Source organism: Bufo bufo, chromosome 7, assembly GCF_905171765.1.
Source record: "Bufo bufo chromosome 7, aBufBuf1.1, whole genome shotgun sequence".
Classification (NCBI taxonomy): Eukaryota; Metazoa; Chordata; class Amphibia; order Anura; family Bufonidae; genus Bufo; species Bufo bufo.
The window spans coordinates 194,504,982-194,519,054 of NC_053395.1; the positions used below are offsets into that span (position 1 = coordinate 194,504,982).

General features: G+C 43.6%; 1 long non-coding RNA gene across 1 annotated transcript; it reads left to right on the forward strand.

Moving 5' to 3' along the window:
• The first annotated feature begins 569 nt into the window (after positions 1-569).
• Positions 570-1,065, forward strand: LOC121007463. The gene is made up of 3 exons (XR_005780420.1): positions 570-595; positions 825-900; positions 939-1,065. It is a non-coding gene; the product is annotated as an uncharacterized LOC121007463 (long non-coding RNA).
• Positions 1,066-14,073: the final 13,008 nt, after the last annotated feature.

Genomic DNA, 14,073 nt, shown 5'->3' on the forward strand with positions numbered 1-14,073 from the left:
ATAATATTCGAAAAAACAAATATATTCGATATAGTGTTATATATTCATTTTTTTGAACATTCATCATTTTTCCCATTTAAAGTCATAATTCCTCCCTGCTTCTTGCTTGTGGTGTGGGCCAATGAGTCATTGGCCCACAAGCAAGAAGCAGGGAGGAATCATATTTTTACTCGGCAATTGAAAACTTTGCGATAAAAATTTGCATTTCGAAAATTCGCAATAAAAACATCTCAAATTAAAATTATGAATATATGTTACTATATTCTAAATATTCGCAAATTTTCGAAGTACCTATATTCGCAATAAAAATTCGCAATTCGAATATTTGTGATCAACACTTCCCTCAATCAGTATTTTGTGGAAACAGGTATACAGAACCCCTGAATTAATATTTGGTGGAAGCAGATATTATGCACCCCTCAATCAGTATTTTGTGGAAGCCGGTGTATTGCAGGCCTCAATCAATATTTGGTGGAAGTAGGTATATTGCACCCCTCAATCAATAAATTGTGGAAGCAGGTATATCGCACCCCTCAATCAGTATTTTGTGGAAGCAGGTATATAGAACTCCTTAATCAGTATTTTGCAGATGCAGGTATATTGCACCCCTCTATCAGTATTTTGTGGAAAAAGGTATATAGAACACCTGACTCAATATTTGTTGGAAGCAGGTATATCGTACCCTACAATCAGTATTTTGTGGAAGCAGGTATATCAAACCCCTCAATCAGTATTTTGTTGCAGTAGGCATATAGAACCCCTTAATCAGTATTTTGTGGAAACAGATATATCGCGACCCCTCAATCAGTATTTCGTGGAAGCAGGTATATCGCACTTCTCAATCATTATTTTGTGGAAGCAGGTATATTGAACCCCTTAATCAGTATTTTGTAAAAGCAGGTATATCACACCCCTCAATCAGTATTTAGTGGAAACAGGTAAATAGAACCTCTGAATCAATATATGCTGGAATCAGGTATATCAAACCCCTTAATCAATATTTTGTGGAAGCAGGTATATCAAACCCCTCAATCAGTTTTTTGGGGGGCAACAGGTATATCACACTGGTTGAAAATAGTTGTTCAATTAACGCTTGTCCCTCCATATACCTGCGGTATCGCAGCAGAACCGTGCACAACTGCTGCACAATACAAATGCACTATAATATACTTTCTATGTTAGAAAGTATTTTATAAGTATATCACATCCCTAATTATATCACACCTAGATAGAACACCTATACCAGTCCTTAAAAGGATTTTTGTGGCCCTATTAGCTAGCGTTTGGTTTCTCTAACAGTCTGTTCCTGCACCACAAAACAATCTCTCCCTACAGTGGCAAAACACAGAATGTAAATTGGCTGCCAGATCGGCTTCTGTGATAGGGTGGGGGTGTGTCCATGTGCTGAAATGTCTCAATTGGCTGTCTTGTCCCACCTGATGGATGTGTCATGGGTCAAAGTTCGGGCGAACCGCAAGGCCATCTCTACTGGTGGTCTAAACGTATATGATCAGCCGTAACATGACCCCAATCCAAAAGGGGGTCAGTTAATGTACTACAAATGCACGGCTGAACACATGCGTATTTACAGTAGAGTTCGACAATGAATGATTAATTCATATAAAAGCTTGCCGACACCCTAACTGTGAACTAGTGGATATAACTAGTGATGAGCGAGCATGCTCAGCCAAATACTGGTTCGGCTCGAGCATCGCTATGCTCAGCACATGATGGTACTCGTCCCAGTACCGCATGTGCTCGAACGCCATGCTCGAGTCTCCTCCCCGCATGTTTCGCGGGTTTCAAGCAGCCAATAAAAATGCAGGTAATTAATGCCCTCACTGTAACGCCAGTAGCCATGTTGGCTGCTGGCATTACAGTGATTGGCTGGCCGGAACGCGTCATCGGTGCAATATAGCACCCGATGACACGTGCTTAGCAGAGCGTAGGAAGGGAAAGGCAGTGTAGGGAGAAAAATTCACAGTTATTATTCTAAGAAAGCTTTTCAAAGACCCAAAAGTCCTTTTAAGGACTACTGTGTGTGTGTGTGTGTGTGTGTTTTAGAGCAGAGAAATGTGCTGTTTTTACTACCAAAAGCTTTTCAAAGACCACAAAGTCCTTTTAAGGACTATTTTGTATGTGTTTGACAGCAGCAAGATATTTTTCTTTAATACTTATTAGTGACATTTACTGTACATCATCCGTAGACTGTGTTTTTTTGCGTAAATTCAAATAATCAGCTCCACATTTATTGTCTATAGTGTGCATTTAATACACATCCTTGACATATACAGTACTCCATCCGAAAACTGTTTCTTTAGCGTAAATTTAAATAATCTGGAACTAATCTAGTGTCCATAGTGTGTTGTTTTCTGTGACATATACAGTACGCCATCCGCAAACTGTTTCTTCAGGGCAAATTTAACTAATCTGGGCCTAATCTAGTGGCCATAGTGTGTGTCTTTCTGTGACATATACAGTACGCCATCCAAAAACTGTTTCTTTAGGGCAAATTTAACTAATCTGGGCCTAATATAGTGTCCATATTCTGTGGGTTTCTGTAACAGATACTATTATGCATCCGAAAACTGTGTCTATATTGCAAATTCCAATAATCTGGCCTAATATAATGTCCATAATCTGTGGTGTTCTGTGACATTTACTGGCCTGCATCCGAAAACAGTGTCTGTATTGCAAATTCCAATAATCTGGCCCTAATATAGTGTCCATATTCCGTGGTGTTCTGTGACATATACTGTCCTGCATCCGAAAACAGTGTCTGTATTGCAAATTCCAATAATCTGGGACTAATATAGTGTCCATAATCTGTGGTGTTCTGTAACCAATGCTGTACTACATCAGAAAACAGTGTCTGTATTGCAAATTCCAATAATCTGGGCCTAATATAGTGTCCATATTCTGAGGTGTTCTGTAACCAATACTGTACTACATCAGAAAACAGTGTCTGTATTGCGAAGTCCAATAATCTGGCCCTAATATAGTGTCCATATTCTGTTGTGATCTGTGACATATACTGTCCTGCATCCAAAAACTGTCTTTAGCGGAGAGTAAAACAATCTGCGCCACATCTAGTGACAAAACCATTAATATGAAGAAGGCGAGCAGTAAGGGACGGGGAAGTGGACGTGATGCTAATGGTGCACGCTGAGTCCGTGGCCCTGGGCTCAATGAAACTGTGCCTGCTGCCAGTGCACCAGAAAAAAAACATCCACCGTACCCAGTTTCATGTCCAACTGGGCGGCGCAGGACAACACTGTCCAAGTTGGACCAGTGCGAACAGTTGGTCGGTTGGATTGCTGAAGATAATGCTTCCAGTAGGTTAAGCACCATTCTCTCTTCCACCAAGCCCAGTCTCTGTAGCCAAGAGTCTGGTCAACCGAATCCTCACTCTGATCATGCTTCCTCCCACCATGGAGAGGCTTGCCAAACAAGTGATCACACACTCGGATATTCTGAGGAGTTTTTTCTAGCACCACTATTACATTTGGCCCTCGCGCCCAGCACACTTGAAGAGGGACCTCAGATATTGTGCCCTGATTCCCAACCTCTTGAGCCTTCACAGTCTCAAGAAGATGACAGTGGTGAACGGCAATCATTCGTTCACAAGGTAAATGATGATGAGACACAATTGTCAATCACCGAGGTTGTGGTTAGGTCAAGTCAGGAGGATGAGCAGAGTGAGGAAGTAGAAGAGGAGGTGGCGAACAATGAGGTCACTGACTCAACATGGGAAGGTGAAAAGCCGAGCGAGGACAGCAGTACAAAGGGGGAGGTATCCGCAGCACAGCAACAGGCTGCAAGAGGCAGTTGGGTTGCAAAAGGGAGAAGTCGGCCCACACCAAACAGGCCCACAACTGTTACAACGCACACCCCATGTGTAAATCTACCTTGCCAAGGGGTAGATGTTCCGCATTATGGTGCTTTTTTGAGAAAAGTGCAGAAAACAAAAGAGTGGCAGTTTGCAACCTGTGCCGTACTGAAATGAGCCGGGGCGTGAACACTAGCAACCTCACCTCCACCAGCATGATCTTCCATATGGCATCCAAGCACCCTAATAAGTGGGCTGAACACCTGGGTCCACAATCTGGGTCTGCGGGTCACACCACTGCCTCCTCTTCCCCTGTGTTACGCACTGCTGGCCAATCCCCTGTCGAAGGCGCAGGCTCGGATGCCCCTCACCCTGCACCTGGACCTTTGCATGAACAATCAGCAACAACATCCACTTCCCTGTCCCAGCGCAACGTCCAAAGGTCCATAACTCCGTCATTTGAACGCAAGCGCAAATACCCAGCCACCCACCCACAGGCCACAGCAATAAGTGTGCAACTTTCGAAATGACTGGCCCTTGAAATGTTGTCATTTAGGCTTGTGGACACTGAGGCCTTCCGCAGCCTGATGTCGGCAGCCATCCCTCGGTACGCAGTCCCCAGCCGCCACTATTTTTCACGGTGTGTTGTGCCCGCCTTTCAACAGCATGTGTCCCAGAACATCACCCATGCCCTGACCAACGCACTTACTGGGAAGGTACAGTTAACCACGGACACATGGACAAGTGCTGGTGGCCAGGGACGCTACATTTCCCTGACCGCACACTGGGTGAATGTTGTGGTGTCCGGGAGTGAGTCGTACCCTGGGATGGCACAGGTGCTACCCACGCCCAGGATTGCGGGCCCTAAGTCCATCAGGGTCTCTGCCAGCAGCTATGTTGCTGGCTCCAACCCCCACTTGTCCTCCTCCTCCGCCATTTCCTCCTGCACTTCCACCTCCAGCAGCAGTCAGGCCTACTGTGGATCAGGCCGTGTGAGATACAGCCTTTACATACAGGGGTTTGATTCAGGTATTTGAAATACTGCCATTTTGGGCAAAGAAATCTTTAATTGAGGCTTACTGTGGGTCAGGCCGTGTGAGATACACCCTTTACATACAGAGGTTGGATTCAGGAATTTGAAATACAGCCATTTTGGGCAAAGAAATCTTTAATTGAGGCCTACAGTGATTCAGGCCGTGTGAGATACACCCTTTAAATACAGGGGTTTGATTCAGGCATTTGAAATACAGCCATTTTGGGCAAAGAAATCTTTAATTGAGGCCTACTGTGGGTCAGGCCGTGTGAGATGCACCCTGTATATACAGGGGTTTGATTCAGGTATTTGAAATACAGCCATTTTTGGCAAAGAAATCTTTAATTGAGGCCTACAGTGGGTCAGGCCGTGTGAGATACTCCCTTTAAATACAGGGGTTTGATTCAGGCATTTGAAATACAACCATTTTGGGCAAAGAAATCTTTAATTGAGGACTACTGCGGTTCAGGCCGTGTGAGATACACCCTTTACATACAGGGGTTTGATTCAGGTATTTGAAATACAGCCATTTTGGGCAAAGAAATCTTTAATTCAGGCCTACTGTGGGTCAGGCCGTGTTAGATACACCCTTTAAATACAGGGGTTTGATTCAGGCATTTGAAATTCAGCCATTTTGGGCAAACAAATCTTTAGTTGAGGCCTACTGTGGGTAAGGCCGTGTGAGATACACCCTTTACATAAAGAGGTTTGATTCAGGTATTTGAAATACAGCCATTTTGGGCAAATAAATATTTAATTGAGGCCTAGTCTGATTCAGGCAGTGTGAGATACACCCTTTACATACCGTTGTTCTATTCTACTATTAATTAAACAACCATTTAGGGCAAGATCCTAAATTCGAGAAATATGAGGAGAGCGTCAAATAATGGACGTGGCCCAGGTTGTGGTGCTGCTGGTGCAGCTCCTGTTGCAGGGAGAGGACGTGGTCGATCTGTGCCAGCTACACGCACAAGTGAAAACCCTTCCTCAGGTGAGAGTAGGTGACAGAACCTGCAGCGGTATTTGGTCGGGCCTAATGCGGCTCTACGAATGGTGAGGCCTGAACAAGTACAGGCAATAGTAGATTGGGTTGCTGACAGTGGATCCAGTTCATTCACATTGTCTCCCACCCAGTCTCATGCTGAAAGACCACAGTTGGCACCTGCAGCCGATGTTCATTAGTCTTTCACCTCACCCCCTTGCAAATCAGCCAAGCAGTCTGAGCCCTAAGTCATGCAGCAGTCTCTTCTGCTTTTTGATGACTCTGTTAGCAGGGTTTCCCAGGGCCATCGACCTAGCCCTGCCCCAGAAGTGGAAGAGATTGAGTGCACCGATGCCCAACCACTTATCTTTCAAGATGAGTACATGGGAGGACCATCGCAGCACGTCTCGGATGATGACGAAACACAGGTGCCAACTGCTGGGGCTTTTGAAAGTGTGCAGACCGACAAGGAAGTCAGGGGTGAAGACTGGGTGGAAGATGATGTGGAGGACGATGAGTTCCTCGACCCCACATGGAATCAAGGTCATGCGAGTGACCTATGTAGTTCAGAGGAAGAGGCGGTGGTCGCACAAAGCCACCAGCACAGCATAATAGGGAGCAGGGTGCAAAAGCGGAGCGGCCGTCCTCTAGACAGTACGCCTGCTACTGCCCACCGCAGCAAGGGACCGAGCACACCAAAGCCAGCTCCAAGGAGTTCCCTGGCGTGGCAGTTCTTCAGACAATGTGCTGACGACAAGACACGAGTGGTTTGCATGCTGTGCAATCAGAGCCTGAAGCGAGGCATAAACGTTCTCAACCTGAGCACAACCTGCATGACCAGGCATTGAAGTGCAAAGCACGAGCTGCAGTGGAGTAGACACCTCAAAAACCAAGAAAGGTCTCTGGCTCCTCCTGTTTCCTCTTCCACTGCTATACATAGTAGGCAGGTAAAAAAAAAAAAAAAAAATTGTCATTTACATTTTTGGGTGAATTTTACCAATTATTGGGTGTGATGTACCACTGCTATACCTAGTAGGCCTGTTAAAAAAAATTAAAAAATTGTCATTTACATTTTCGGGGGAAATTCAAAAATTCTTGGGTGTATAGTACCAGTGCAATACTTAGTAGACCAGTAAAAAAAATAATAATAATTGTCATTTACATTTTCGGGTGAAATTCACAAATTTGTACCACTGCTATACCTGGTAGGCGCATAAAAGAACTTCGAAAGTTGATAGAGCAGATATCAAATTGGATTGTGAACATCACGGGGACGTGCAACATGGTGGGGCAGTAAGTGTGCACACACCTACACGAATGTGCCCAATTTGGGTCTCCAAATTGGGCACATGGCCTAAGCTTGCCCTTTACGCCTTGGAGGTGCTGGCCTGCCCTGCAGCCAGTGTATTGTCTGAACATGTGTTTAGCACGACTGGAGGGTTATATTTCCCAATGTTTTGGGGTGTACCCTAATTTAAAAAAATAAAAATACATTTTAAACCAAAAAGCAGTGTAGGCTACCTCCTCCACCGCCACTTCCACCTACACCGCCACTTCCACCTCCTCCTCAACCTCCTACTCCATACGGACCTGGTCCTCATCCTAGATCAAGATTATTATTATTTTTTTACGTATTTTGTTATTTAAAGTCATTTCCCTATCCAAATTTGTTTGCAGAGCACTTGCCATGCTCTTAACCATATTTTCGGGGTCAAGTTCGGGTCAAGTTCGGGTCCCGAACTCAAACTTTTTTGTGAAGTTCAGCTGAACCCGTCGAACCCGAACATCCAGGTGTCCACTCAACTTTAGTGGTAATAACTTTAGAATGCTTTTATTCAAGTGATTCTGAGGTTGTTCCTTGTGATACATTATACTTCAAGATAGTGGGAAATTTAGTTTGATATGTTTTGATTTTATTTATAAAAAAAAAAAAATCTAAATTAGAATTTTGTCTGCTTTTAAGACAGATAGTGATACCTCACAAAATAGTTATTAACAATCACCTACTACTTTATGTTGGCATTATTTGCCAATGTCATATGTCATTTTATTGTTTTAAGATGTTTAAAGGCTTAGAATTTTGTGAATCATTTTTCATATTGTCAAGAAAATTTCCAAAAGGACCAATTCATTTCTGAAGTCACTTTGAGGGTCTTACATAATAGAAAACATCCCATTTTAGAAAATACACCCCTTAAATATTTCAAATCTGATTTTTAGAAACTTTGTTAACCGTTTAAGGTTTTCTACAGGGAAAAAAAGGCAAAAAGCAGGTGAAATTAAATATATATATATTTTTTTTTGCAGAATTTCCATTTAATCTATTCTCCTGTAACATAGCAAAGGTTAATAGCAAAACATATCCTAATTCTTCAGTTTAGAGAAACACCCTATATGTGGTTGCAAACTGCTGCATGGGCACACAACAGGGTTCAGCAGGGAAGGAGCACCATATGATTTTTGGAGGGCACATTTTGCTGGATTGGTTTTAGTTCACTATTTCACATTTTAAGAGGCCCTGATGTATCCCTACAGTGGAAAAATTCCAAAATTGACCATGTTTTAGAAATTACATCATCACTGAACCTTTTAAGGGGTGTATTAAGCACTGTGACCCAACAGGAATGTCAATAAAATCTTGTTTTAGGCACACATTTTTAAAATTTTTTTATCAGGGGTAACAGAAGAAAATCCCTCCATAATCTGTTAACCATTTTCTGATGAACACCCCATATATGGTCACAAACTGCTATATGGGCAAACCACAGCACTCAGAAGCAGAGTAGCAAAAAATTGAGAAACCCTTTATCTCTGAAAATAAAAAATCTAATTTCTTTCAATAAAACTTTGCTTTAGCACCAGATTTTTCATTTTCATGAAAGTGGAAAGTGGAAAGAGGAGAAAAGACGCTCCAAAATTTGGTTACATAATATTTTCTGAGTACAAACAATACTCTCTATGTGGTCATACACTGCATTTTGGACACACTTCAAAGTTCAGAAGAGAAAGAGCACCATGTGCATTTGAGGTCTAGTTTGGTGATTTTACAGCACTGGCTAACAACTGTAGAGGGTCTACAGAAGTGACCCCATTTTAGAAAGTACAAATTGCCAAATTTAACAAGGGATGTAGGAAGCATTTTGACTTCACAGGTGTTTTGCAAAAATGAATGCACAGCAGATGATGCAAAGTGAAAATTGAAATTTTTCCAGATATGCAATTTCAGTGCCCAATATGCTATGCCCATCGTCTGCCAGCATGAAATGTCAGTACTCTTTCTCATGCTGTGTTTTCTGGTCTTAGAAACACACTACATGTGACCTTAATCTTTTACTTGGACAAATCACAGCACTCAGGAGTAAAAGACCATCATGTGCATTTGAGGCCCAGCATGGTGATTTAAACTAATTCTGCTGACAACTGTAGAGGATCTCGGATGAAATAAATGGAACCCCTGAGAAGTGACCACATTTTGAAACCACATTCCCAGGGAGCAGTGAGAATTTTTCACCCCAAAGGTGTTTTGCACAGCAGATGGTGCAAAGTGAAAGTGGAAGTTGCAATTCTTCCACAGATGTTCAGTGCCCAATCTGTTGCGCCCTGTATGTGCCAGTGTGAAAATTAAGCCCTACATTTACCCCTAATATTTTGCCTGAAAGTATGAGAGGGCTCAGGAGTAAAATAGCAACATGCACATTTGAAGACAAACGTGGTAATTTACGTAGCTTTGAAAGAGTGGCTAGGGTAGACATGCTGCTTTTATTTTTCACTTGTTTTTTTAAGGAATAAGTTGTCATTCTTAATGGTTCTATTTTCGGGTACATATCACTTTTTGATCGATTTTAATTTAGCTTTTTGGGAAGAAACAGCATGAATTTCAATTCTGCCATTGCTCTTTTGGGTATACTGTGTACTATGTGATAAAAAGAACATGTTAACTTCATTGTGATAGTCAATATGATTACAGAGATAACAGTTTTATAGAATTATTGTTTAGCTTTGCTATTTTCACGCAATAAAAGCATTTAAAAAATATTTTTGTATTGCCATTTTCTGAGAGCCATATTTTGTTATTTTGTTGGTCTTTTTTGATTGATTGATATTATGTTTTTTGGGGAAAAGGTGACCAAAAAATGACTGTTCTGGCATTTTTTATGGCTTTCACCTGACAGGGTAGATCATATGATATTTTAATAGTGCAGTTCACCTGTGGGTTCCAGCTCCTTCATTCCCATGCTGCCACTGACTCACTGTAGTTCTGCATGTCATGAGGTTATGTGCACCAGTGAATGGCTGCCGCTGTGATGAATCCCCCATGCATCATATCAATGGGTCATGTAACACCCAGTCATTGGCTGCAAATACACAAGTGACCCCCATCAAAGCATGCGGTATGTTGATACGTGGCACTGCAGCGTGTCAGTGGCAGCATGGGAATGAATGAGCTGGAACCCAGCATCAGGGAGTGGACAACTCCTTTAAGATGTCCATTTTATTTATTTGCTTATTAATACTCTTAGTGTATGCCACAATCACATCTTTTTGATAAATACTGATTGAATTTGACCCTATAGATATGTTCATGGTGTACAGCAAATGTAGTTTATAAATGTGATCTAAACAGAACCCTATCTGGCTGCAGCAAATATTTTGCTATTTTTTATGACATATGTAACAAATTGTGTCAAAATACCATCAGCCATATATCCTTGAGCTCCGATAGAAGTTGTTTGGATATTGAGATGACCTTAATCAGACAAATTGCAGTAAATGGATAAAGGAAGTTTAGGATAGCATGCTTTTGACATTTTATTGATATCTATTAGTATGCTGTTTGGACTTAGATTACGCTATTTTGTTGTTTCTTTTGGGAAATCAGGCCATTGACATCTGACATTACACTCCGTGCCTTTGTATTGGTATTTCCACTTATACTTTTTAATCTTGCCAAGTTTGCTTTTCTCACAATCTACTAAGTTGCTGCTATGTGCAAAGCTGATCCACTAAATGAGCTGTATCTGTACGACATGTCCTCAGGTTTGTTAACGGAAGCGTGCTGAAAAAATAAATGTCTCTCTAAATCTGATTTAGATGGTTGAGAAACGTCTGTCTTCTGGTTGTGTAGGTGGAGGTAAAGTCTAGACGATTTTACAGCAAACTGTGCTCCCTGTGAAATGTAAAAAATTGGCTTTCTATATTTAATTGTAAGGTAGATCACATATGCTGTAAGACGTGCCTAGTGGACAGCTATATGTATTTATATCATGTTATTTATCTCATATCTGTCTTGTAACTATTTCACATCTATCTATCTATCTGTCTATGTCTAGGGTTGAGCAAACTCGAACTGGAAAGTTCGGGTTCGTACCGAACTTTACGATTTTTTGACCCTGGACCCGAACATTTCAGTAAAAGTTTGGGTTCGAGTTCGGTGTTCGGCAATTTAATGGTGCTTTTTGAAAGGCTGCAGGGCAGCCAATCAACAAACATTTAACTTATGTGCCCTTAGAAGCTATCACAGCCTTGCCTACTAATGGCATGGCTGTGATTGGCCAGTGCAGCATGTGACCCAGCCTCTATATAAGCTGGAGTCACGTAGCGCCGCACGTCACATCAGCTCTTACTAGTGTAGGAAGAGGATGCTGCTGCTGTGAGGGAGAGAATAGGAAAGAATCTGATATCAGAACTTGTTGTTAACTCTACGATCTACAGCGATTTTTTATTTTGTGGGTGCAATGCAACATTTTTGTACCCTGCCCTGAGCCCAGTGAAACAGAAAAATAAGTTTTATCCGACTGTTAGTTAACCACCTCCGGACCGCCTAACGCAGGATTGCGTTCCGGAGGTGGCAGCGCTGCGCAGAGTCACGCATATACGCGTCATCTCGCGAGACGCGAGATTTCGCTCCAAGCCGGCCCGCGCATGCGCATCGCGGGCCGGCAAAATTCAAAGAACAAGTTCGTCACCAGCCTGCCAGCAACGATCATTGGCTGGCAGGCTGGCGATTTTCAAAAAATCCAATCCAAAGTCATATAACAGATCATATTAGTAAATATGATCTGTTATATGGCTTGTCTGCTCCTGTGCTGGTCCTTTTCGTCGGTTGGATCCAGCACAGGAGCAGACTGAACTGTGAGTACACCAACACTACACCTTAGCCCCAGATCACCCACCTGCACCCCAATTAACCCTTTGATCACCCCTTTGATCGCCCCTGTCAATCACTAGTGAAAGGAAAAAAAGTGATCAGTGTAAACTGTCACTTTTTTTTTTTCACTGGTATTGGCTGTTAGGTTTTAGGGATAGTTTAGGCCCCTTGGTTAGGTAGTTAGCGTCAGTTAGCGCCCACCCCACCGCACCGCAGTCACTTTTATTCGCTGTTTAGCGTATCGCTAATCAGCATTTGTACTTTTATAGTATCTGTAAGTGATCAAAACTGATCACGGTCAGATCTATAATAGTATTAGTGTCACCTTAGCTCGCCCTCCACCCAAAACGCAGTGTTTGCCCGATCAGGCCTGATCGGTCGCCCACACGTGCGTTCACCCACGCCCGCCCCACCGCAGTGACAAAAAATTATTATTTTTTGATCACTGCACATTCATTTTACACGCACTGCGGCGATAAAAAAATCAGTTTTGATATTTTTTATCAACCGCAGCAGCCTCCGGTACTTCGCTAGCCTCCCCTTTGTAAGACAGGTTTGCTTTTTTTCTTGGGTAGTCTCAGGGAATACCCCTAAATTTAGTAGTCCAAAATGTCAAACAGGGGGTATTCTTCTGAAGAGGCCTACAGGATTCTGACCCAGTCGGATGAGGAGTGGGAACCCTCATCTGACGAATCTAGCGGGTCAGAATATGAACCTGTGGAAAGCAGTGGCTCTCTGACCCAAAGTTCGGACGAGGAGGTGGAGGTCCCTGGCAGCACCAGGCGTACCCGGCCCCATGTCGCTAGACCACAGGTTACGCAGGATCCGCTTCAAGAGCAGCAGAGTGGGGCTGTCGCTGCCGGATCACGTGGTGAGGCATACACCAGCAGCGCAGCCCTTCCTGGACCTAGTACCAGCACTGCCGTACAACCTGGTGAAGTAGCGAGCACCAGAAGGGCAGTTGAAGCTGGTACGGTGGCACGTGCAATAGTTACCCCGTCGCAGCCACCGCAAAGACGGGCCCGTAGAGCCCCTAGAGTCCCTGAGGTGCTGGCAAATCCTGATTGGCAGTCACCAACTTCAGCCGCACCAGTAGTTCCCCCTTTCACCGCCCAGTCTGGAGTTCGGGTTGAGACGGCTCAAATCGGTTCGGCCCTGGGATTTTTTGAGCTGTTCTTGACTGCGGAGCTCTTGGACTTAGTCGTGGCAGAGACCAACCAGTATGCCACACAATTTATAACCGCTAACCCGGGAAGCTATTATGCCCAGCCTTTCCGGTGGAAACCAGTCCAAGTTTCCGAGCTTAAAATTTTTTTGGGCCTTCTCCTCAACATGGGCCTGACAAAAAAGCATGAATTGCGGTCATATTGGTCAACGCACCCAATTCATCACATGCCCATGTTCTCTGCTGCTATGTCCAGGACACGATTTGAGACCATCCTACGTTTTCTGCATTTTAGCGACAATACCACCTCCCGTCCCAGAGGCCACCCTGCTTTTGACCGGCTCCACAAAATTCGGCCCCTCATAGACCATTTCAACCTGAAATTTGCAGATTTGTATACCCCTGAGCAAAACATCTGCGTAGACGAGTCCCTAATACATTTTACCGGGCGCCTTGGCTTCAAACAATACATCCCAAGCAAGCGTGCCCGGTATGGGGTCAAATTGTATAAGCTCTGTGAAAGGGCCACAGGCTATACCCACAAATTTCGGATCTATGAGGGAAAAGATCAGACCCTGGAGCCGGTCGGTTGCCCTGACTACCTGGGGAGCAGTGGGAAGACAGTCTGGGACTTGGTGTCACCCTTATTCGGCAAGGGGTACCATCTTTATGTGGACAATTTCTACACAAGTGTGGCCCTCTTTAGGCATTTGTTTCTAGAACGGATTTGCGCCTGTGGCACCATGCGAACTAGTCGCGTGGGCTTCCCCCAACGGCTTGTAACCACCCGTCTTGCAAGGGGGCAGAGGGCTGCCTTGTGTAACGAAGAACTGCTCGCGGTGAAATGGAGAGACAAGCGTGACGTTTACATGCTCTCCTCCATTCACGCAGACACGACAATCCAAATTGAGCGAGC